The following is a 27,101-nucleotide window of genomic DNA, read 5'->3' on the forward strand; positions in this document are numbered from 1 at the left end:
AATAATATCTATATTTGCTTAAGAAATCCTCTTTCATTTGTACCCATGTTGTTATGGAATGCACCTCTAGACTCATGAACCATTTTAATGTTGAGTCTTTTAATGTATCCTGGAGCAATTTTAGTTTTTTAGCATCATGCAGATAGTCATATGATCTACATAATACTTCAAATTCGAAGAGAAATGTCTCTGGGTCTTCGTTCCTTTTCCCATGGAAGTTAGGAAGAATCGAGGGTGACATATTTTTCATTGTGAGGGTTGTATCTTCATCAAGAATAGGAAATCCAGAAGGATATTGGTTTCCTCTGCCTCTAACCCCTCCTCTACCTCTACCTCTTCCTCTTCCTCTTCCTCCAATCCTATCTTCTTCACCATGGACATTGTGTACTTCTCCTTCTCCTTCTTCAACCATCATAGATTCTTCGGAACTAAAATAGTGTTCTTCTAATATTTCTTGTTCCTCTATCAATGGTTGCTCATAATAAGTTTCTCATTCCTCTTCTTTAATAGGAACTTCTAATTTTTCTCCTAAAATTTGCTCACCAGTGGAGGATAGAAAGATTATTCCTGTAGTTGGGGATGTAGGATTTTCTTCAATTAAAACTTCAGTAGAGGAAGTGGGTGAAGTTCTGGATTGGATTTCTGATCTTGAGATTTCAGGAAGCCTTTGTCGTCCTCTAAAAGGAATTAGGGTTTGAGTAGGTGGTGTGGATTCTCGAAGTATAGGTGAAGTGAGTGGATTTGTGGGAATTAAAATTCTTCCTTGCCCTACAAATCTACCTCTAGAGTCTCTATCCCTACGCATATCATGCTTTGATTTTTATTTTTTTTTAACTTCTATTTGTACTTCCCCCGGCAACGGTGCCAAAATGTTTAGCCAATTTAAGGTCTTTAAATTGTCAATCATAAATTATCAACCAGGGCAGGTAGACTGATGAAGTACAGGTGCACAATATGTGCTAGAAGTTATTCGATATGTCGTTATGTATTTGTTAGGATCTAAACTTAAGATGAATATGGAGGTGGTGTTTGTTAATTATATTAGTGTCGCAATCCTTAAAGTTGTCAGCTAATTTCTTAGGAGTTATTCTCTATCTAATTAGTTTATGGATGATATGAGAGTGATCCTACTTGTATTAGATTGTTTTGGGATTTTTGGTCTTGAATCTTTATGCTGCAACTTCTAATTCACTAAGTGCAAAAATAAATCTATTCTATCAATTGTGAAGAAATATTGTCTGAACTCAATTGTTTAGGAGAAAACTCTCACACTTTTACTTATTCAATTTTCATTCAAACAAGATATTTCAAACAACATCTATACTATGAAGTAAACACACTTGAACTATGCTAGATAATAAGCAAATGAAGTAACCATGATGTACCAGGTATAAAGCAATTCAAATAATAGACTAAACTAGGTATGAAGCAGATGAAAGTACTTATGCAAATAATGATTCATTGGCGAATTCATTATGTTGCATTTCCACACAAAACAGAGTATTCAAGGAATGAAAAGAAATCGAATTGCAATTGGTTAAGACCTGTCACTGTTCATAGGGGCCCTCCACAGATTAGTTCATAATCTCCAATCAACGCAATGCATACACACAAAACCAATTCTATTGCTGGCAAACGAAATTCACAAACTGTTTCAAAATTACATCATCCAGCGCGCACCAAATCACAGTGCGGCCATAAGTTTTATAACAGGTCTCTGGCATAACAACATGAGTAATTTAAGCCTAATATATTTATCTTAGCTAAACTATATCGCTAAACCTTCGATTTGTTATTCCAAAAGCAAATCAATAAGATTTCGATTGAACTCGGATTTTGTTTCAGCGACAATCCTGCAATTGACTTGGGGTTTGACTATGATCTCCTGCACTTATCTTAATGAACAGTTTCAAGGGGATAGGAAGGGATCCACAAGGAAACCATTCTCTATCCATCTGCATCCTTCGCTACTGACCTGGAGCTTTTGAACCTTGCAAACAATGGAGACATCTACAAAAATCTGGATTAGTTTTGGAAACAGATCGATTCGGTAGCCAATTGCATTCTTTAACAAAACGATAGGGTATAAAGTCAAACATGAATAAGAAGACATATTATTGCATACCTTCATCAAAACCTGGTGGATATGGCTTTATTTAGGTGGTAAATATATAGGAAAAGAGTGGAATATTAGGCAAAAAGGGATTTAATGGTAAGACAATCTTCGGACTCTACATCCTCCATCACCAAAACTAGCCTGGAGCGAATTGCAATGGTACATGCCCACACCATGAATGGAACCGTATTAAAACACTAGGTAAATAATCGAGGACGCATCACCCACCTGTCACATCACACGACCTTCGAACTATGGTTGCCACACATGTTCCATAACTCCTTACCAACCATCCCAGCTCCCAACACACTGCAAAGGGCCATCAGGGAGATAACCTTAATAACTGCCAGTTTGATGTGTTGCAAACCCATACCCAATCTGTACTGCACTGGCCTAGATTATTTATTTTGAATCAAGGGATATGACATATTCCATCGAAGTGATTGATGCGTAAGGAGCCTTTCTCGTAGGCCACCCCGACGTTGGCTTGTGCGTCTGCCACTTGGTTGTTAGCCCACAATACTTGGAACATTTTAACCTTTTCAAACTTTTTTAATAGATAATTTATCCTGGTAATGATTTGAGAGGATTCAACGTCGAGGGGGTTCTCATTCTCGGAGATCTTCAAACCTTTTTGGATTACCACCATAGAATCACCAATGATAATCAAGTCTTGGATACCATTAGAAACTTCAAACCCTACCAAAGAGAGAGAACTTCTGCTTGATTGTTCATGGTAGTGCCTAGTCCCCATGCAAACTTTATTTCTGTCTTTTCTCGAGGTTTGCTATTACCCCTTTCAATCTAGCCTCCCCGTATAATATAATAATTATTACTATAAATTATTATCATATTTATTATAGTAATAATATTTTATGTTATAATAATAATTATTATAATATTATAATTATAATTATTTTTTATTAATATCTATATTAATATGAATATTAAATACATATCATTGATGCTTATCGGCATATATCAACCACATTTACTAATGTAGTTGTGCATGTGATTGACATAGCCTATTGGCGTACATCAACCACACCATTAATGTGGTTATATATATATATATATATATATATATATATATATATATATCATGATGCCATCATGTGCATTAGTTTGCCAAAAATTTGACCTTTATGTCATACATTTCCTCTTACTCATGTTGTTGGGATGTCAATTACATTCCCACCAAACTTGGACGTCTAATCGTTTGACGGTCCATTAAATAAACAAGAGCAAAAGTAAAATTTGACAATCAAAGAAAAAGGTATTTGTTCTCGCTTTTAGCATTATCCAAATAGTTATTAGTTAGCATTCAAATGAATTTACTAGTCATCCTATAGTCACCCTCACACGTTGTCATATGCCCATCATTCGCGCCACTTTATGTGGAGTTATACATGAAAATCTGCACAAATATTGAAAACACATCACCCAAAGTGCTATTTTAATTGATCAATGATATGAACAGGGTCAATGAAGAATGTCTAAAACACACAAATGTCATAGCTCCATTGAATGATGCCAAAATTCTAGCTATAAGAGGGTCAACATGAAATAGGCCAGATATCATGTGTGATGTGATTTCCTAGCTCCAATCCCTCTAACTTTCAAATTTGAAGGGTTTGTCTTAATTTTATTTGGAAGGGCATATACTCATCTAACCATTCAAATATGAAAGATTGTAAAAAAAATTATACTTATGTTGACAAGTGTATATTAAATAAACCCTTCATAAAAAATAAAATAAAGTAATCCAAAATGAAATAGTGTCCTCTTAAATCTTTAAAATAGAAAATATAACTCTAAAACTAGGACAAGGTTTTAATGTTTGACACAACTTGAGGCAAAGATCTAGCTCAATTTTGTTTTTAGCTAAAATAAGATATAAAATCTTTTATATTTAGAATTTGTTTTAGAGCTTTTCACTTCAAAGATGCATACAAAATTGCATTTAAAAGGGCATGTAACCATAAGATACATACACATAAAAGAAGCGAAAATAAAGGACGACCATGAGAAGAAAAAACACAATAGGTTGATAACGGAGTTCACCTAGTGTGGGCTACGTCTTCAGGCTCTGCTCAAAGTGGGGAGGCCTCTTTCATTAATCTTCAGCAAAAATCAAATTACATGCATGTACAAAAGACACCTTATACCTCCACTTTCGAGAATGGCCTGAAAATGCACACTTCTTCTGAAGAAATGGATTACACCATTGAATTCCTATAAAAAAATCATGAGAAATGACTGTAAACTCGACCCCTTTCTAACTCAGTCAAAATCTAGACCCCCGGGAATCTCAAAGATTCCCCAAAGATTCCTTCTCGCGGGTTGACTGGAATTTGGTTGCTCAGATAAATAATTTGATCACATCATCACAATCTTGGCGAAAATCTGATAAAAATGAGTATAAATTCTGCATGGTTATGAAATTGCCAATTTGGAGCCTCTTAGGAATCTCGAAGATTCCAAAAAGACTATGTTATGCAGGTTAACTTAAGCTTTGTTTCTTAGACGAGGCAATTGATTGCACCATCACATTCCTTATGAATAACTTAGAAGAATGAGTATAAATTTAGCTTGGTTCGGTCACCTTCAAAAATTAGCCTCTGGGAATCTTTTAGACTCCATGTTGATTCATGCATCATGGTTCTGCTTTCAACATTTTGTCTTTGCTGCTCAAATCATAAATATATATGCACCATCAAACTCCTAGTTAAATTCTGATTAATTTGAGTATAAACTTGGTATATTTCTGACACGGTGAAATTTTGTCATCGAGGGAATCTCCAAGATTCTTCTTCTGCATCAAAGAATATTCTCCTCAAAATCTGTGCCAAGCATGGTTCCACTGCCTCGACATCCGTGCACACTCCTCTATGCCTTGGTAAATGAATGAATTTGGGTTTAAAAAAAAATAGGGTAGAGTTTACAACATAAGGCCCATTGGGTAGTTAGTGAATGACTAAATTTGGTGGGCGAAGGTCTCAGGGTCAAGCTCACAAACCTCCCCTAGTTTGTTCGGCGGTTGGCATATTTTTATGGTGCATTACATTTTTTGGTAAGGGGAGCCGCCGCAATGGGCAGTCCAGTAACCAAGCTGGCGTGGGTTCAAGCCTCGTCGGCTCTGTCACATTATGTATAGAGCGCTCTCTTATATGGTGGGTGGCATCCCGAGTCAAAAGTTGTGGGCCCCGACCCCCATAATACAAGTATATGTATTAATAACAATGATTCTTTGGGGGCTGGCGGGGCTGGCAGCCCGCCACCCCTTTTTTATATATCTTTTTTAATTTTTTTAACAATTTAGTTAAAATTCGTCGGCATATTTTTGGGGTCACAAGAAAAATTAAGTAGATGACAATTTCGCGAGTTCTGGCTGTTGAAAACAGTCGTCGCAAAGTGCCAAATTGTTACCTTGTTAATTGCCGCCAAATTTAGAGACTCCATAAAATTTAGTTGGGCTCCAAATTTAGTTGGTTTTGTGCTAACTTTAGCCAAGGGGCCTAGTTGACCAAAACTTTGACTTGCCATAACTTTCACATACGATGTTAGATTGATGTGTCATTTGTGTCATTGGAAAGTTTGCGTTGAGATATTATATATGACCTTAGTTTCATTGCAATCCAAGAAATTTTATTTTTGAGCTTTTCATGAACCCTCTTTGATTTAGGAGCCTCTCTGGAACAACTTGGATCATTCCTCCCCATTGAAGAGCTTTTGGTCCTCCAAAAGCATGAACATAATATGCAACCTACACGTGCTCTAACAAGCCATACTTCCTTCTTTTTACTTCAGATCTGTAAGTGACAAACCAACACGTGCATTCTATGCAAACCAGTAGTAGAATCTTTGCAAACTACATGTTCTATTACAAGACCAAACATGACTCAAAAAACCCCATACTTGCCAAGAGTTAATTACACACTCTTTACATCAAAATCATAACAAAAACCAATACCCCATCTATCAATAAATGACGAAAGTATCATCATGTTGCTTTCATAAGTGATGGAAAAAATATCATCACTTTTACAATCATTTCACAAAATATGATTTACAAAATGTGGCAATGACAAGCTATTATATCTAATAAAACCATCTCTCACTCAACAAAGTGAATGGGTCATCTCCCTGTGGTGGATTCAATTGTTGCACATCTTCACCAGTTGGTTCCTTCATAGGTGCATTATGGGCATGGGGTATCTGACATGTGGCTCTTTGATGTTCATCCTTGCTGCAGTGACTATAATGAATATCTTTCCTCCAAAATTTCTGGATTGTCTTGGAATGTTTATTCCTGGTGTGCCTCTGATAAGTGCTTCTAGAATCCTCACTATCATTGAAATGTGATGAGGTGCTCCCATCATCCGTCATTGGTTGGTCACTGGTTGTCTTGGAGCATTCTTCAACCTATTTTCTGACATACCCAAGTCTTACATAATAAGGAAATCCCTCCACTTTGATGGGATTCACAATGTCTTGCCATTAATGTCGAGGTCCTTTCCTTGATACCCCATTAATGATCCAGGTGGCTCTAGAGAGGCTTAGAAATCAAAGAAGGCTAAGGAAGAGATTAAAAGTAAAATTTCATAGATTGCAATGAAACTAGGGTCATATTGAAGATCTCAGTGTGAGCGTTGCAATGGCACAAACGACTACTCAATCCGACATCGTATGTAAAAGTTATGGTCAGTCAAAATTTTGGTCAACTAGGCCCCTTGGCTAAAGTTAGCAGAGTGCCAACTAAATTTGGAGCTTAGATAAATCTGGTGGAGCCACTAAATTTGGCGGAAATTAACGAGGCAATAATTTGTCACTTTGCATCAACAGTTTCTGACGGCTAGAACTGGCGAAATTGTCTCCTACTTAATTTTTGCGGTGAACCAAAAAAATCCACCAACGAATTTTAACTAAATTGTTATAAAATAAAAAATATGTATATTAAAAAAGGCGTGGCAAGATGCCACCCCCAATGGCTCATTGTTATTAATACATATATATCTATTATGGAGGTTGGGGCTCACTGCTTTGACCAGGGACCCTGCCCACCATATAATGACGCCCTCTATACGTAATATGAAGGAATCAACGGGGCTCGAACCCGCGCCCACCAGGTGGCCGGCTCACCTGTTGTGGCGGCTACAATCACCAAAAATATAATGTGTCAGAAACATATGCCAACCACTGAGTAAAATGGGGGAGGCCCGCGAGCTTTACCTTGGGACCTCTGCCCACCAATTATAGTCATTCACTAACGGCCCAATGGGCCTTATTTTGTAAACTCCGTCCTATTTTTTTTTAAACCCAAATTCATTCATTCGTCGGGTCCAAGAGGAGCATGCATGGATATCGAGGCATTGGAACCATGCCTCGCACAAATTTCGAGGAGAATATTCTTTTATGCAAAAGGGGAATCTTGGAGATTCCTTGGAGGGCAAAATTTCACTGTGTCAAAAATATGAAAAGTTTATACTCAAATTAATCAGAATTTCACCAGGAGTCTGATGATGCAAATAGATTTCTGATTTGAGTAGTGGAGACAGAATGTTGAAGGCAAAACCATGAAGGTGGAACCATGATACAGGGATCTGCATGGAATCTAAAAGATTCCCTAGAAATTTTTGAAGGTGACAGAACCAAGCCGAATTTAAACTCATTCTTCTCAGTTTTTCGAAAGGAATGTGATGGTGTAATCAGTTTTCTTATCTGAGCAGCAGAAATTTAGTCAACCTGCAGAATGGAATCTTTTTGGAATCTTGAGGAAACTTTGAGATTCCCTAGAGGCCCGAAATTGATAGTTTCATAACCAGGTCAAATTTATACTAATTTTTCTCAAATTTTCGCCAAGAACACAATGATGTGACCAGATTCTTCATTTGAGCAGCTGAATTCTAGTCAACCCACGAGAACAAATCTTTGAGATTCCTGAGGGTCCAGATTTTGATCGAGTCTAAAAGGGGTCGAGCTTACAGTAGTTTCTCACGAATTTTAGACAGGAATTCAACGGTGCAGTCCGTTTCTTCGGGAGAGCTCTGAATTTTCAAGCCATCCCCAGAAGTGGAGGTATAAGGTGTCTTTTGTACATGCGTGTAATTTGATTTTTGCTGAATATTATTGAAAGAGGCATCCCCACTATTAGCAGAGCGCGGAGACGTAGCCTACACTGGGTGAACTCTGTTATCAACTTGTTGTGTCTTTTCTTCTCATGGTCGTCATTTATTTCTACTTCTTTTATGTGTATTCATCTTATGGTTACATTCCCTTTTAAATGAAAATTTGCATGCATCTTTGAAGTGAAAAGATTTGGATCAAGTTGGTATCAGAGCAGGTCTTCTATTGATGTAAATTGTGAGTGTATGATAACCAAGGATAATCTCCAGAGAGATGAAGGAAAACTTAAGTCCTTTTCTCTAGAAGCGGGGCATGCAGCACGAAGAGGGAAAATGGAATATGAAGATGCTCGGTTGGAGGAAGAGAAAAACTATCGCAAGGCCTTCTATGCCATGGCAGAAAAAGCGGACAAAGTGTTTTTAGAGTATGAGAAGACAATGGTGAAACCAGAGAAGAAGAAAGGACCATATGATCATGCCTCGATGAATCTTGAAGGAATAAACGATATTTTCCAGGGGCTAGCTAGAGCTACCTCCTCTAGACAACAATGTGGCGGACGAGAGGAGGAGAAGAGCCTCTTGAACCTCCCTCTCCACCTTCCAGCGAAATTTCTTTTTCTTTCTCTTCTCGTCATTTTAGAGGTAGAAAAGCTCATAAAAATCCCTTTTTCAAGCTAGATGTCAAGTTTGATATGCCTGTGTTTAGTGGAGAATCTAATGCATAAAATCTAGATAACTAGATCATACAGATTGAAATATATTGCCACATACAACGAATCAAAGCAGGTGAAGCAAATATTCATCTAGCATCCCTTCGATTGAGTGGCATTGATCTCATCTGGTGGGAAGGCAAGGTGCATAAAGGTGGTAAGATTAGTCGTAATATTATTTCAGATTGGTTTGAGTTTGTTTTTTCTTTAAGAGGATAGTGTTACCCATTGGATTACAGACAAGAGGTCATGTTGGAATGGCAACATTTGAAACAAAGAAAAGGTAAAAATTTTCAAAAAATTTCAGAGGAGTTTAGGAAACAAGCATTAGCATTGAATGTTCCATTAAACTCTCCTAAAACATTGATGAAATACATTGGCTCATTGCATGGTTATTAGTGTCATTCATTGTTATTATTTGAACGTAAAACTCTTGATGAAGCTAGTGTGAAGGTTGTACATCTTGAAATTAAGGGAAAGCATGAGCCAGATGACCACCCAAAGAGGGCAGTAGCAGCTAAGAGAAAAGAATCAAATCCCTCTTGCACTCATTGCGAGAAAGAAGGGAATGATGAGGAGAATTACTGGAAATTGCATCCAGAATTGAGGCCAAAGAGGAACGATAGAAAAGAGAAGCAGAAGATAGTTGTAACTCTGCAGCAAGACCAAGAATTTAAATCAGAGGATGATGAGAAGATCACAACTGCAATATTTGTAGGTGTTGGACCAATTGACCTGGGATCAGACTCAGGTGATGAAATGAAGAGTGCAACTCTTGGGATTGCAGAAGATGGACCTATCAACTTAGGTTCTGATTCGGGTGATGAGACAAATATTTTGGTAGATGTTGTGCCATAAATTTGGAGCCACCTGGATCAGAAGCCTAACACATCCTTTTCAAAATCCCATTGTATATATGCGGTAATTTTATTGTTGTATTATGGTTCCCTTGAAAAACAAAGCAAGAATTGAAAAGTTGGCCAATAAAGGAATGTATTTTTCCATTAATACAACTCAATATTTGCGGTGATGGACACATAGTTTTCTTTGAAAGCCACAAATTCTTCATCCCACCAAATAATTCACGGAATAATAGATAAGTTACATTTATTCAGGATATTCATTAGAAGCCAAAGAAGATGCATAGTACATGTTTCTTGGAACAAGGAAATGCCAACAACAAAGAAAATGGAGATTTTCCAGTGTGTGAAAGAAATCAAAAAGTCATCACAGTGGCATTTGCAACCCAAGCTAAACTTGACATTGAAAAATTGAGGCAGAAAAATTTTTATTGATAGGAAGATAACGAAGAATACCTTCCGACTAAAGACTTACGTTATGGAGTAGTGAGAAGACTTCAAAAAAGGACTGAATCTGCAAGGAACAATTTTCTTGTTGGATTAATCTAGAGCTCTTTCCTCAACACCTCTTGTATTTGAATGGAAAAAAACTAGACGTATGCTACTGGTGATGATATTGAAATCCGTATTGCTCCTGCATCCTATTCTACTATGTTTCCATCTAGATCTCAATCAACAGATTCGAAACCGGATCAATCAACCCTACCTTTGCTTATGTTGTTGATTAAAGGTCAATGACAATCTATCATCAAACCATGGATGATGACTTTACCATTGTGGATGATGGGTTGCAAACTTGAAATTCAAATGAAAATGGAAAAATGGAAGCATCCTATAGGGAAAGAGTGATCGACGATAATTAGGGAGGAGCAAGAGACAAGAACGCATGCAAAGTTGTTAAATGGGTCATTGGATATTCAATGCACTCTGTCACCCTATGTTGAGTTTAATAACTCCAACTTGGGGAATCAATTTTCCAACCATATTATTCTTATGAAAAAGTATGATTATTAAAAGAAGAACGGAGGTTGCACATTAAGACGGTGAAGCTCATAGTGGCATTTTGGGTAACTATATATATTTGTGTATTCCAATCTAGTATATGGTCCAACATGATTTATTGAACGAGACTTAATGTTTTCCATACAACTGTAGAATATTTAATGTTTGGTACCAAAAACCATATTAAGAGATGTCATCATTCATGATTTCATCCCCACATCATATTTTTATGTAACAACCTCGGGTTGATTTTCCATGTAAATAAATTAAACCAAGGTCATGGGAAACATATTCCAAGATGAATGAAGGGATAAACATTATAGTGAGCATCACTTGTAGTTTATTATTGACAATGGAAATTAGCATTGGCATTGGCAAGAGGCAATAAAATGAAATTAATTAAAAGAAATAAGGAAATAGGAGAAAAGGAAGATAAAGAGACAAGAATATGCATGCAAAGGAAAATGAAGGAAATTGAAGGAAAAAGGAAACAAAAGGAGAGGGAGAACATTTTATGGCTCTATTAGTCATTCATAACACTCTTAGCTACTCTTACTCACTCTTACTCTCTTACACCCTTAGAGCATTTTGGCATTCACTTGGATAGAGAGGCATTCTCACCTGGACTTGGAGAAAAAGAGCACTTTGTTGGCATTATGACTAATGTGTTGTCCTTTGATGGAAACGTACTTGATAACTATGTCAACATGATGGTTATGTAGATGCTACAGGTGAGATAGAAAAATGAATATTAGTTCAAAGACAAAGGAATGATAAAGGTGAAGATTAGGGAAGTATACGTGGGTCCTATGAAGATAAGTCACGTACATACGCATGTATGATGAAGAGAAGTCGTGTACAGTTTCCGTACCATGGTATTATGAATACCAAGGATCTTTACCATGGTATTGGCCCATAGTGTTGATCACAACAACATATATTTGATCCTGTCAAAGAATACCATCGACATTAGTAAGGGATTGGCCTAAGGTATTGAATAAGGCTTATACTATATAAGGAGATGGAGATCAAGTGTTAGTGTGTGCATATGATGGATTATTTATTAACAACTTGATCTGAAATAGGTGTGCACCAAGGAGCAAGGAGATGGATTAGATCTAATAGATCTTAATTGAACACATATTATATAATATGTTTATTGTTGATAGATCAGTGATGATGATATTATGATGTGTGTTTCTAACACTTTGTATGTCGAGATTTGGGTTTGATAGATGTTATATTGTGTAGCAGAGGTATGACTCAATGATTACAAATATATACACTAGTTTTCCATTGAGAAGTCGCGTACATACACGGATCTACTTATGGGTAGTCATGTATATATTCTACAATATTGACAATTATGTACGCAAGTGTGGTGAATGATAAGCGTGTACATATGTGGATATGCTTTATAAGAGTTGCATACATCTGCTAGGGTTTTGTAGTATGAGTTGTTAATGATGTCTAATCAATTATGTTTTTGTGTTTTTGTTTGTCAATGATGTCTCTCTCATGATAATCTGTGTTTGACAGTTCTGGTTGGGTTGAATTGTTTATAAAATGATATATTGACTAGGGATGATGCTACTATGTGGTGATATGTATCTGGTTCTGTAATCTGTGATGATTTCAGTATGTGATTCAATGGTTGATTTAGTGTGATAGTGATTTAGACTCAGTCATTCAATTTTTTAAGGTATATACGCAGATCCTCTTAAGGAGAAGCGTGTACATACACGGTTATGTTGCAAAAGAGTAGTGTATATATTTTGACATATGATTGATCGGGGTTTGTAGTAGCAACAATTGGTTTATGTGATGGGTAACAATGTTTGGCTTGGTATGTTGATGAGTAGTGGTGCATTGATATGATCTATCCTGGTTTAGTTTGATGTAGTTGTATTGGTTGATTGAGATTCAATAATTGATTTAATGATTTAGTGATTGGGTGAGTTGATTCAGTGATTGGTTCCAGTATTGTTATTTTGTATTGAGCTTAAATGATGGTAGTGGTTCCTGTCTAAAAATATGATGAAAAGTGGCCTACAGGTTTGATGTTTTGGATCAGGTGGATCCAGTATGAAATATTATGAAACATGGTCCACATAGGTGCTGAGGGTTGGAGACTTCAGTGAGGAATTTGTAGCTTCCTACCAGTGGGAGCTGTTAAATATGATCAGGGGGTTGGAGCTCCCTTCTGGTGAGTGTTGGTAAATGAGATTAGGGGGTTGGAGCTCCCTTCTACTCGGTGCTGGAGAATGAGAGAAGGTTGTATCCATATGCAAGTGGGTGCCTGCATACTGGTATGAGTCTGTGTCAGTACAAGATTGTAATATGTTTTCCTTTATAATAAAATATGAAGACAGATATGACGAAATCGGTAGTTTTCTCCCACATTGAGTTTCCACCTAAAAATCTTGGTGTCCTAATATGTTAATGTGTTTCTTATGTGTGATGGTTTATTCTGTTCTTACGGCTCATGGTTACTTTTCATGGTAACAACCTTGGTGAAAATTCCATGTAATAAAAGTTAAAAACAATAACCACAACTGATGGGACACTTATTCCAAGCTAAATTTTGGGCAAGACATCCTAGGGCATGTTCATTTGGTTATTTAGGGCTAAGGAAATCAGCAAAGGAAATGGCTAAGGCTTTGGAAATGAGAAATGGCACTTTTGGCACAATTATTTGTGAAAATAATGGAAATTAGGAGAAAAAGGAGGTGAAAGGTCACAGGTTGCATGTGAGGATGAAAATGAAGGAAAGTAATGGAAAATGAAGAAAATAGAAGCTTCATTCTTAAAAAGGCTTCTAAGGATCAGTTGGTAACCTTTTTTTAGTTTAGATTTAGAGATCTCTCATTATTCTCTCTCTCTCTCTCTCTCTCTCTCTCTCTCTCTCACTCTTGGACACTTAGAGTTTCTTGGAGTACTTTGGCATTAGAGAAAGAAAGTAAAAGAAGGCAAGAGGAAAAAAAGATCAAGCAGGGAAAGGTAGTATCAAGCAACTACAACAGGCTTCATTGCAAGTATCGACTTGCATGTGCATTTTCCTTGCTAGATTTGGTATGCATGGTATTGCATGTGGTTCTTTTATATCATGGCATGGGTTTTGCCAAGTGTGACAGTGTTCTTCAGCCTAGCCTTGCAATTTCCTGATAGCTTTGATGAGATGGGTTTCTCATATTCGGTTAATGTGGGATGGGCGAATGGATTCGAAGCTAAGTGGGGTGGATCTCCAAACTAACAAACACATGGCTTAATGGTCCTTGAACCAGACTGTGGATCACGGTAAAGCCACTGGCCTAGGAACCCCTGAACCAGACTATGGGTTGTGGTAAAGCCAGATAGTGTGCCTCGGTGGACCTAGAAATCCTTGCCAATGAATGGTGGGATATACAGTAAAGCCAAGAGGTGGATTTCTCTCTGTTGGGCCTAATTGTCCTAGGATGGGATGTATGGTAAATCCTGGAGAGTGTGTCTCAGTGCAGGACCTAGTGTTCCCTGGATCAGACTGTGGATTACAGCAGAGCCTAAGAGACTAGGAGGCGCTCAAATTCCTCATGGTGTAGGTGGAGAACTTCAGTGGAATCCATATTTGTTGGTGTTTTTCTGGTGTGTTCTATTAGTCCCACATTCATGCTTGGAATATGGCATGGGGGTGATTGGCTAAAGAGAGACTTGACTCAGCCAATCTATGGTCTGGTGGAACGTGGTAGTCCTATCTCCGGTTGGTTTATTGCATTCATTAATGAGAAATTAATTCCCTTGATTTTCACGTGTAAATGTACTGATGTATATATGGATTTTATGGCTGATATGTTTATGATACTTTTGTCTCTATGATGTTGGTTATATGTATGTTTTATGACAACATCTATGTATGGCTCTCAACATGTTTTTACTTGTAAATGAATGGATAATGTATCTATGGCCTAATAGATGATAATGCAGCAAATGACATGAGGGAACAATGGTTCATAGCAATTCTCAGATAAGTATGAGATCCCTACACTTAATTCTGTTGTTTACACCTGTAGGTTACATGTTGATGATATGTTTGACAAAATGCCTATCATGAATAGTAGGGGTCTGGTTAAGGTCTTGTTTAACTTATTGCTTTGGCATCATTATTTTCCTGTTCTTTTATTGATCTTAAGCTATCACTCCATTCTGGGAAGTGACTTGGGCTCTAGGCCTAAAAAAGTGGCTTAAATCCTAGGGTCGCTGGCACATAACTGGAAAATTGGGTCCCTGGACACTGGCACATAAGCCTGTGAGAGCGAATTTTGGTTTCTGGATGCTGTCATGCCTATAGCATGAGAGTGACTGAGGCCTAAGATGGTCAAAACTTTAGTAGGACCCAAGGGCAAGTTGTTTGAAGTGTTGGATTGGTTTCTGTGGGTCCTGAAGCTGATGTTGGATGACTGTGTGTGATGTTTCCATCAATTCCACTTCCTTAAGGTCACATAGGAGGTTGAATCCAATCATAGTAGCCTCTCATCACATGTTTACCCCGGTTGGCTAGTTACTTGGGTAGATGTGGGAGGAGGGTGTTACAGAGTGGTATCAGAGCATGGTTCACCCCTCGGACTGGATGGGTAGTGTGTGTTGGTCATGCATGCATGTCAGTTGCATGTGTGTCTTTTACACTTGCATTCCATGTGCTTGTTGCATTTGTTGGATGATTGATTATGGTTGTAGTAAGGTTGCCATGTTGAATTTGATGTTGATTTTGTGGAATGCATTTGTCATGAGTATATGACTAGTTACATATTGTTATATGTTGCTTACATGTTGATTTTATGTCACCTACTTACATCCTTGTATATTAGGCTACATTCTTGTAGATTCGATTACATGTATCACTCTTGTAGGTTGATTACAAGAATTGATTGCTTATGTTCGACTACATGTGTTTATGCGTAGGTGTGGTTGATTAGGCATTGCTTATGCATGTTGTTGGTTTCATGTGACAATGTGTACAAGGGAATAATGGTTGTTTTCATGCATGAGCTCATAGCATGCATTGTTGATATGGCCTTTCATTGATGACGGGATCCTAGCTAGAACAATGTTTATATGTTGATACATTTATTTGTGTATGTCCATATGTTATTATGATTATGTTATACATGTATCACGCTGACTTGATGACCTTGCAGAAAAGGTATCCTCCCTAAATTATGCTAAGGTACGTTGATTTATTTTGATTTGGTTTATCTAACATATTATGCATTGCGGGAAAAATATCAAATGGATAGCAAGGTGGTATACTACATAGAATCTCCCTACGCAGCAGATGAGTAGTGTGGTGTGGGGCACACTTCTGATTTGGTAGATACATTGAGGAGCTTGAAGGAAGAGATAAGGAGTTGTAAGGAAAATAATGACCGGATCATACAGACACAAGAGAAGTAAGCAGAGGTTAATGCAATACTTCTTCAGAGTTTTTCAGACTTGTAGTGACAAGGACTGCTTCGGATCAGCCATGGACAAGAGGATAAAACTAATGGGTCATATGGTAGTAGGTCTCTTGGTAGACACAAGTCGGATAGATCTGATACGGTGAGAGATGGAAGGTTGTTGGACACTCTAGATAGGAGGGGTGATGAGTACATGTAATATTCTAGTTCTAGTTCTAATAGACAGCATGATCGTCATCGTTACAATCCTTGCAAGAGGAGTGATAGGGGATACTTTTCAGATGAATTCAAGAAAGAAAAACCACCAAATTTTGATGAAGATGTGAAGAATCCAGAAGATGCAAAGGCTTGGATACTTGGGATGAACAAATTCTTTGAGTTGCATGAGTACATAGATAACATGAAGGCCATAATAGTTATCTTCAGCTTGAAAGGTAGAGAATACATATGGTGGGAAGATGTTAAGTGGGTTAGAGACATGAAGACAGATGACTTGAGTTGGTGGGAGTTCAAGAGGAATTTCAGGAAGAAGTACTTGTCAGAGAGGTACTATGACAATAATGCCAAAGAAAGATGGGGTCAATGACAAATGAAGAGTACACGACCAAGGTTTTGGAGCTACTGAGGTATGTACCATATCTTACTAATGAGAAGGCTAAAGTTCAAAGATTTGCAGTGGTTTACCATTAGCATTTAGAGATCAGATTGAGTATCACGAGCCTCGGTCACTTGAGGAAGTCATTGGGAAATTGAAGCATTGTTATGAACAGTCAAAGCATAAGAATGAATCTCAACAAGGATGGAAGGGAAAATACAAAGATAGAGTTAAATGGCATCTTAAGAGAACAAGACCTCAAAATGCAGATGGGAAAGAAAATATGGCATCACAAAAGACATTTAATGCAGCTAGATAGGGACATGGGTCACAATAGTAGCAGCATAGAGATGAGGACACTGGTCAGTTGGAGTGTTGGACATGTGGTGAGGAACACCTTAGGAGAGATTGTTTGCAGCATCAGGGTGGTAGGCCTATGATATACATTCCACAGAAGGTGCATACTGTTAGGTATGTTGGGCAGAGTATTCCTTGTATTTATGTTGCAGTGGACAAAAAATAGGCAAAACACCATTGAGATGGAAGGTAAGCTTTGTGATCAAGTTATTTATATTTTGATTGACCTTGGATCTAATTATAGCTATGTTAGTCCTGGCTTGGTGGATAAGTGTGGTTTGAGTAAGGAATTCCATGCAGAGTCTTGGTTAGTGCACCTGGTTATAGGTACAAAGAAGCAAGTTCATCATTGAGTAAGAGCTTGCGCATTTGACTTGAATGGTATGTCTACCGCAGCACATCTAAATGCATTACCGTTGGGATCATACAATATGTTGTTGGGCATGCATTGGTTGTATCTTCATAGAAACAAGGTAGACTACTATCATAAAGCTATTGAGTGTGTTGATGACAATGGGGAACCAAGAGTCCTACAGGGTAAGAAGAAAGCCACATCAATTAGGATGGTGACAGCTATGCAAGCAAAGCATAGTCATAGGAAAGGGTGTATGTTATTTCCAGTACACATTTCTAGTGATAAGGGTAGGGAGGTTGAGGATGCAGATGTGTTGACCAGGTACCCAGTTTTGAATCAGTTCCAGGATGTATTTCCTGAGGACATTACAGAGTTTCCACCTCATAGAGAGGTAGAATTTTCTATTGATTTAGTGTCAGGGGCAACTCCAGCATCAAAATTACCTTACAGGATGAGCACACTTGAGTTGGTTGAGTTGAAGTTGAAGTGGAAGGAAATTTTGGACAAGGGATACATTAGGCCAAGTGTATTACCTTGGGGCACACTAGTATCTTTCATGAAGAAGAAAGATGGTACTCTTAGACTATGAATCTATTATAGGAATTTGAATAAAGTGACCATCAAGAACAAATACCCTTTGCCGATGATTGATGACTTGTTCAATCAGCTGAAGGGAGAAGCAGTGTTCTCGAAGATTGATATGAGATCTGGATACTATCAGGTATGCATCAAACAGGAGGACATTTGCAAGCCTGTGTTCTAGACCAAGTATGGGCATTATGAGTTTGTTGTTATTCCATTTGGCTTGACTAATGCTCTAGCTACATTTATGTGTTTGATGAATAGTGCATTGCGTCCATATTTGGATAAGTTTGTTATTGTGTTCATTGATGATATACTGGTATATTCTAAAAATGAGGAAGAGAATGTTGAGCATTTAGTAGCAGTGTTGAGGTTGCTGAGGGAGAATTACTTGTACGCTAAGCTCAACAAGTGTAGTTTCTTTCAGAGTGAGGTACACTACTTGGGACATGTTGTCTCCAATGAGGGGATTGTAGTAGATCCATAGAAGATAAGGGCCATCATGGAGTGGTTAGCTCCTAAGAGTGTGGATGAGGTGAGATCTTTCATGGGTCTAGCAGGCTATTACAGGAGGTTCATCAGGAACTTCTCGCAGATTTCTAATCCTATCACATCATTGCAAAGGAAAGGTAACTAGCATTTGCATCAGATGTTGCAAAGGAAACGCCGTAAGGCATAAATTTAAATGGTCATTGAAAAGAAGATAAAGCATAGATAAAGCATAGATTTATCCCATGAATTAACTGTGAGCTTCCCCAGGCACTAAAAGTTGTAGGGAGGACAAAGGCAGGGTGTATTGATCCACTACAGTGGAAATGGACCGCTCAGAGACTGCGAAATGACCATAGCCTCGATGCTTGTCTAAGCTTGAGTTACGATGCACTAGGTAAGGAGACTATTCATTTGCAATTATTCTTTCTATGCATGGCTGCAACATTTGCAGAACACCAAATTATTCATGCCAACCATGTGATTCCATTGTGGGTGGGAGAAGGGTTGTTGGCAAGAAAAGATCGCCATCAACTTAGCTACAACCCATCCGCACTGGGAGGGGTTTATCTCAACCTTTTGGCAGATCGTTGTTTGATTGACAGGTATTTGAAAAAGAGGAAATGGGTGAGTAGCCACAGGTTGGAAAACAACGCAGCTACTCCCTTTTGAGTTTTTGGTGTGTTCACATGGATGTCAATGTGTGCTTTTATGCGATTGAGGAGGATACTAGATCTTGATCATCACAACTCTAAAAATATGGTGAAGCAAAGTTGTCAATATGGTCAATGGAATTTTTAATATCAACGTTCTTTGTCACATGGTAACTGGTATTGTAGGCTTATTTCGCGCTCTGCTTTGGACATTCTTTTCTGTCTACTATATTTTTCCCTGGCTTGGGTTAGCCATTTCTCTTTGCTCTGATTTTTTTTATTTTTTTGAGGGTTTGCTCTGTTCTTCTTTGCCATTTCTCTTCCTTTATGCAAAGTAATTCCATGCATCTCAAATTAAATTTGAATCTCATATAGGACCTTTTCCTTCATTATTCATCTTTGCCATTTCTTTCATGAGAAGAATATACTTCATTTTTGCAGCATAGATGGTTGCAAGTCTATCATACTCGGTAAGTTCACATCATATAGAAACCATGGCACTCACTACAGCAGTATAGAAATGAGCAACAACACAAGTTCATTTTGACAAATCAATTGATCTGTCATACAAAGGCCGCAGAGATGGAAAAAGAATGTGTCAACAAAAGATAATGTGGCACAGAGTTGTATCCTTTCCAAATTCTACTCTAACAAATCACCACATCATGACAAACAAATGTTAAGTTACTGCCCGTAGTTGGAACAATGATAAAGCAAATATATAAATATATAATAAAAACTGCATACTATTACTTGAACAGTAGATATACATACAACAGCTAGCAAACTGTAAAGGTTTTCCAAGGACAAAAACTATCCTCTATCAAAGGGATAGTATCTGGGAACAGAACGAAGTGACAAAAAAATTCATTAGAACCACATGTTTTACTACAATCCTGAAATAAATTACTAGAATCCTGAACTAAAGAATACAATGTCACAATTTTTCTTGCATACTGTAATGCTCTCAGATAGTTAGTCTAGAAAACGACATAACATAGATAAGAATCAATTTTCAATACCTCTGGAAGATGCCCTTGAAGCATGGGAAGATTGCATAGGACCTGTCATCGGTGGGGCTTGTGAGTCTGCAACCCAACTCGGCGATGTTCCAGAGACAGGTATTTGAAAAAGAGGAAATGGGCGAGTAGCCACAGGTTGGAAAACAACGCAACTACTCCCTTTTGAGTTTTTGGTGTGTTTACATGGATGTCAGAGTATGTGTGTTTTTATGCGATAGAGGAGGATACTAGATCTTGATCATCACCTGTTGCAAACAACTCTAAAAATATGGTGAAGCAAAGTTGTCCATATGGTCAATGGAATTTTTAATTCTTTAATATCAGCGTTCTCTGTCACATGGTAACTGGTATTGTAGACTTATTTTGCACTCTTCTTTGGACATTCTTTTTCTGTCAACTATATTTTTTCCTGGCTTGGGTTAGTCATTACTCTTTGCTCTGATTTTTTTATTTTTTTTTAGGGTTTGCTCTGTTCTTCTCTACCATTTCTCTTCCCTTATGCAAATTAATTCCATGCATCTCAAATTAAATTTGAATCTTATATAGGACCTTTTCCTTCATTATTCATCTTTGCCATTTCTTTCACGATTGAGATATGACTGAGTGAATGAGAAATTTGCAGTGCTGAAACAAGAAAAATGGGTCAACCATAGAGTGGGTAATCATCATGATTTGCAATGGGTACCCCACAATTCTTCTATCAGGTGTGTATCTCAATCACAAATCCCTTCCTCTTCTGCAATGCTATTTTGCTAGAAACGAAACAATCTTGCATACAGATCACAGACTTTTCCAGCTCCTGAACCCTCAGTTCAAACTTTAACAGCAAGTCCATCTGCAGTGCAAAGCTTATTTGTAGGAGTTCCACCTTGTGATTTAATACAAGAAGTCTACCAACAATAAAGCAGTTGGATTTCTCGGCAGACCACCAGTCCAGGTTCTTGGCGTTTTAGGTGTTCAATATGCTACTTATGATTTCTTGAAAGTGCACTACTAAATTTATCCAGATTGAAGGCGTTGCTATAATTAAGGGTTGATTTCTGCCAAATAAGCAGCTTGTCCTTCTATGTAGATCATGGTGGTAGTTATCTAGGCTGTACATGTTTTCAGAAATGAAGAATATACTTCATTTTTGCAGCATAGATGGTTGCAAGTCTATCATAATCGGTAAGTTCACATCATATAGCAACCATGGCACTCACTACAACAGTGTAGAAATGAGCAACAACACGAGTTCATTTTGACAAATCAACTGATCTTTCATCGAGATACAGGGCATATGTGCGTACAAATGCGGAATAGTCCCAAGCATTTGAGTGTGAATCATCTCTAAAATCAGACAGATTGAGCAGGCGTGCACCACGCCTCATTCCCTGAAGAACTTCCCGCTCAAAACTTGGATCACCGTCCTGAAATAGCCTATGAATGAGCATCAGCGCCTTCATTGCCACTATCCAATTGTGCGTTTTGCTGATCCTCTTGGACAGACTGTGGACACAAGCACTAACATAACCCCTGGAATAAGAGGTGAGGTGAAAAATTTCATACACATATTTTTCATCTATAGGTACTTCATCATGACTTGTTGCCATTACAATGGCAGCATCCAGATCCGGCGCATTGTTGCTTGCAACCTTTGCTATACTAATACTCGTCTGGTCCTTCACAGCACCAAGAGCTTTCCTTAGCTTACTTGGAGCCATTCGCAAATCTCAAAAAGCACAATTAACCTTAACAAAGGTTTGATCTCAAAAAAGGCAATTCAAGCTCTAAAAAAACCAAATTTCTACCAACGGGACCTAATCTCCCTACTGCACTTTTCACGGTCTAAATTCCCCAAATAATGACAAAATGTATGGCTAACGGCAAACTTGCCGATTTCACCGCCCTGGAACACCACCAGCCAAATCTCTCCACGAGAAGCGATGCCGGGGACCTCAAAGACACGGATTAAACCCTGTTATAAAAGCAGCCGACGTCAAAGGCCACAAATTACCGGCGAATATCCTCCACAGCTGGGGTTTCAGCTCAATTAGGTATATCAATTGCAAAATTTCAAAAAAATCCAAACCTACGTAACGCAAATAACAGCTAAATCAGAGAAGATATCCAAAACATATGAGAAAGATGACAATATCCTCGCTTGAAATTAAAGCAAACAAAATCTCTGCAAGATTTTTAAAATGCAACAAAATCCATTATCAAAAAGCAGAACACGGATCTCCAATAAAAAAGATAAAATTTCACTAAATAATCCTATACATCGCACATCTATAAATACAAGAGTACAGCTTCCATCTCGAAAATGAAGATCGAATCGCCGGATCTAAGATTTGAGCAAAATTTTCATCCAAAACATAAATCAAGCCACCTGTCTTTCAAAAACTTTACAGAATCTCTCAAAAATACCTGGACAGCGGCCGATATAAATGGATCCTTTGACGCCGGTTCGAATCCTCCTCTCGCCAATCTCCAGCAAAGCTATAAACCATTGAGAAAATCCTCTTCTTCAAATATGAATCCATGTTATATTGTCGTAGAGGAAGAACTTTGATTGAACATTTTAAAAGCCATGGACGGAGACGGCCGACCTACAGAGCACAAAATCCATCCATCTTACCAATGAAAAATGCTTGGATCCACTACCGCGACAAATTTGCTGGAATTTGATGGATTTTGGAATGCAAAATAAAATTTGATGATTTTTGGAATCCTCTTCTGCATTATTTCATAGTCTGAGATTGACGGTGAGCTCCTACTTGAAGATGCCCTTGAAGCATGGGCAGATTGCATAGGCCCTGTCATCGGCAGGGCTTGTGAGTTTGCAACCCAACTCGGCGGCGTTCCAGAGACAGGTATTTGAAAAAGAAGAAATGGGAAGTGCTTTCCTCGGTGCTGGAAGTCCTTGAATTGCAGAACAACCCCAGGACCTGCAGGCAGGAAAAGAAACAGAGAATTACCAGATTCCATGCATCTCAAATTAAATTTGAATCTTATATAGGACCTTTTCCTTCATTATTCATCTTTGCCATTTCTTTCACGATTGAGATATGACTGAGTGAATGAGAAATTTGCAGTGCTGAAACAGGAAAAATGGGTCAACCATAGAGTGGGTAATCATCATCATTTGGAGTGGGTACCCCACAATTCTGCTATCAGGTGTGTATCTCAATCGCAAATCCCTTCCTCTTCTGCAATGCTATTTTGCTGGAAACGAAACAATCTTGCATACAGATCACAGACTTTTCCAGCTCCTGAACCCTCAGTTAAACCATTGAGAAAATCCTCTTCTTCAAATATGAATCCACATTATATTGTCGTAGAGGAAGAACTTTGATTGAACATTTTAAAAGCCATGGACGGAGACGGCCGACCTACAGAGCACAAAATCCATCCATCTTACCAATGAAAAATGCTTGGATCTACTACCGCGACAAATTTGCTGGAATTTGATGGATTTTGGAATGCAAAATAAAATTTGATGATTTTTGGAATCCTCTTCTGCATTATTTCATAGTCTGAGATTGACGGTGAGCTCCTACTTGAAGATGCCCCTGAAGCATGGGCAGATTGCATAGGCCCTGTCATCGGCAGGGCTTGTGAGTTTGCAACCCAACTCGGCGGCGTTCCAGAGACAGGTATTTGAAAAAGAAGAAATGGGAAACGCTTTCCTCGGTGCTGGAAGTCCTTGAATTGCAAAACAACCCCAGGACCTGCAGGCAGGAAAAGAAACAGAGAATTACCAGATTCCATGCATCTCAAATTAAATTTGAATCTTATATAGGACCTTTTCCTTCATTATTCATCTTTGCCATTTCTTTCACGATTGAGATATGACTGAGTGAATGAGAAATTTGCAGTGCTGAAACAAGAAAAATGGGTCAACCATAGAGTTGGTAATCATCATCATTTGGAGTGGGTACCCCACAATTCTGCTATCAGGTGTGTATCTCAATCGCAAATCCCTTCCTCTTCTGCAATGCTATTTTGCTAGAAACGAAACAATCTTGCATACAGATCACAGACTTTTCCAGCTCCTGAACCCTCAGTTCAAACTTTAACAGCAAGTCCATCTGCAGTGCAAAGCTTATTTGTAGGAGTTCCACCTTGTGATTTAATACAAGAAGTCTACCAACAATAAAGCAGTTGGATTTCTCGGCAGACCACCAGTCCAGGTTCTTGGCGTTTTAGGTGTTCAATATGCTACTTATGATTTCTTGAAAGTGCACTACCTAATTTATCCAGATTGAAGGCGTTGCTATAATTAAGGGTTGATTTCTGCCAAATAAGCAGCTTGTCCTTCTATGTAGACCATGGTGGTAGTTATGTAGGCTGTACATGTTTTCATAAATGAAGAATATACTTCATTTTTGCAGCATAGATGGTTGCAAGTCTATCATAATCGGTAAGTTCACATCATATAGCAACCATGGCACTCACTACAGCAGTGTAGAAATGAGCAACAACACGAGTTCATTTTGACAAATCAACTGATCTTTCATCGAGATACAGGGCATATGTGCGTACAAATGCGGAATAGTCCCAAGCATTTGAGTGTGAATCATCTCTAAAATCAGACAGATTGAGCAGGCGTGCACCACGCCTCATTCCCTGAAGAACTTCCCGCTCAAAACTTGGATCACCGTCCTGAAATAGCCTATGAATGAGCATCAGCGCCTTCATTGCCACTATCCAATTGTGTGTTTTGTTGATCCTCTTGGACAGACTGTGGACACAAGCACTAACATAACCCCTGGAATAAGAGGTGAGGTGCAAAATTTCATACACATATTTTTCATCTATAGGTACTTCATCATGACTTGTTGCCTTTACAATGGCAACATCTAGATCCGACGCATTGTTGCTTGCAACCTTTGCTATACTAATACTCGTCTGGTCCTTCACAGCACTGAGAGCTTTCCTTAGCTTACTTGGAGCCATTCGCAAATCTCAAAAAGCACAATTAACCTTAACAAAGGTTTGATCTCAAAAAAGGCAATTCAAGCTCTGAAAAAACCAAATTTCTACCAACGGGACCCAATCTCCCTACTGCACTTTTCACGGTCTAAATTCCCCAAATAATGACAAATTGTATGGCTAACGGCAAACTTGCCGATTTCACCGCCCTGGAACACCACCAGCCAAATCTCTCCACGAGAAGCGATGCCGGGGACCTCAAAGACACGGATTAAACCCTGTTATAAAAGTAGCCGACGTCAAAGGCCACAAATTACCGGCGAATATCCTCCACAGCTGGGGTTTCAGCTCAATTAGGTATATCAATTGCAAAATTTCAAAAAAATCCAAACCTACGTAACCCAAATAACAGCTAAATCAGAGAAGATATCCAAAACATATGAGAAAGATGACAATATCCTCGCTTGAAATTAAAGCAAACAAAATCTCTGCAAGATTTTAAAAATGCAACAAAATCCATTATCAAAAAGCAGAACACGGATCTCCAATAAAAAAGATAAAATTTCACTAAATAATCCTATACATCGCACATCTATAAATACAAGAGTACAGCTTCCATCTTGAAATGAAGATCGAATCGCCGGATCTAAGATTTGAGCAAAATTTTCCTCCAAAACATAAATCAGGCCACCTGACTTTCAAAAACTTTACAGAATCTCTCAAAAATACCTGGACAGCGGCCGATATAAATGGATCCTTTGACGCCGGTTCGAATCCTCCTCTCGCCAATCTCCAGCAAAGCTATAAACCATTGAGAAAATCCTCTTCTTCAAATATGAATCCACATTATATTGTCGTAGAGGAAGAACTTTGATTGAACATTTTAAAATCCATGGACGGAGACGGCTGACCTACAGAGCACAAAATCCATCCATCTTACCAATGAAAAATGCTTGGATCCACTACCGCGACAAATTTGCTGGAAATTGATGGATTTTGGAATGCAAAATAAAATTTGATGATTTTTGGAATCCTCTTCTGCATTATTTCATAGTCTGAGATTGACGGTGAGCTCCTACTTGAAGATGCCCCTGAAGCATGGGCAGATTGCATAGGCCCTGTCATCGGCAGGGCTTGTGAGTTTGCAACCCAACTCGGCGGTGTTCCAGAGACAGGTATTTGAAAAAGAAGAAATGGGAAGTGCTTTCCTCGGTGCTGGAAGTCCTTGAATTGCGGAACAACCACAGGACCTGCAGGCAGGAAAAGAAACAGAGAATTACCAGATTAAAGAAAACAAGAAAACAAAAGAATGTTCAGATACCTAATGTGTAAATCGCTACAAGACGGCTAACCCATCAACAAAAATTAAGCTTACTTGCACCCTGTGAAACTGGATTCTGGATGGTATTCAGTAGCAGTAGTTGGCAGTAGCAGTGGATAAGCAAGACGCATAGACCGGTTCACTGCAATGTCGTGGCCAAGAGGCAATAACTGCCACCCAAGAGGCAACCCTAGCTGAGTTAGGGTTTTGCAGAGCGTTTTCACAGAGCATGGCATCGAACACCCTAGATGAGTTAGGGTTTTGCAGAGCTTTTTCACAGAGCTTGGCATCGAACAACTGAGTTATTTCTGTTAATGAAAAGGCTTAGGGTTAGATGCACCCAGCGGAGCCACCGAACCGAGAACCGAGTTGTTACAGGTAATGAACAGTCTCAGGGTTAGATGCACCTAGTGGAGCCACTGAACCGATTTAATTGCCTTGATAGCATCTAACGGTGGAAAAACATTTAATCGTCTAACAACGCATCTAATGGTCAAGATTATGACAGAAAGGCAATTGGGGAGGTTGATTTCAGAGGGGAACGCCTTACGGCGTAAAAATAAAT

General features: G+C 38.4%; 2 pseudogenes across 3 annotated transcripts; both read right to left on the reverse strand.

The window, feature by feature from the left end:
* Nucleotides 1-21,382: 21,382 nt before the first annotated feature.
* On the reverse strand, nucleotides 21,383-26,098 carry LOC149246563 (putative clathrin assembly protein At2g25430 pseudogene; annotated as a pseudogene). Of its 3 annotated transcripts, XR_016266531.1 has the most exons (3): nucleotides 25,945-26,098; nucleotides 22,919-23,672; nucleotides 21,383-22,255 (listed from the first exon to the last, which is right to left on the reverse strand). The product of XR_016266531.1 is annotated as a putative clathrin assembly protein At2g25430 pseudogene, transcript variant X3 (transcript). The 3 variants fall into 3 exon arrangements; XR_016266530.1 differs by lacking the exons at nucleotides 22,919-23,672; nucleotides 25,945-26,098 and adding an exon at nucleotides 22,708-22,905; XR_016266529.1 differs by lacking the exons at nucleotides 22,919-23,672; nucleotides 25,945-26,098 and adding an exon at nucleotides 22,708-22,897 and having other exon boundaries at nucleotides 21,383-22,369.
* Nucleotides 24,772-25,239, reverse strand: LOC149246564 (putative clathrin assembly protein At2g25430 pseudogene; annotated as a pseudogene).
* Nucleotides 26,099-27,101: the final 1,003 nt, after the last annotated feature.

This window comes from Pinus tabuliformis, chromosome 7 (genome assembly GCF_031772625.1).
Source record: "Pinus tabuliformis cultivar Carrire ecotype Pingquan chromosome 7, CPIR1, whole genome shotgun sequence".
NCBI classification, from domain to species: domain Eukaryota; kingdom Viridiplantae; phylum Streptophyta; class Pinopsida; order Pinales; family Pinaceae; genus Pinus; species Pinus tabuliformis.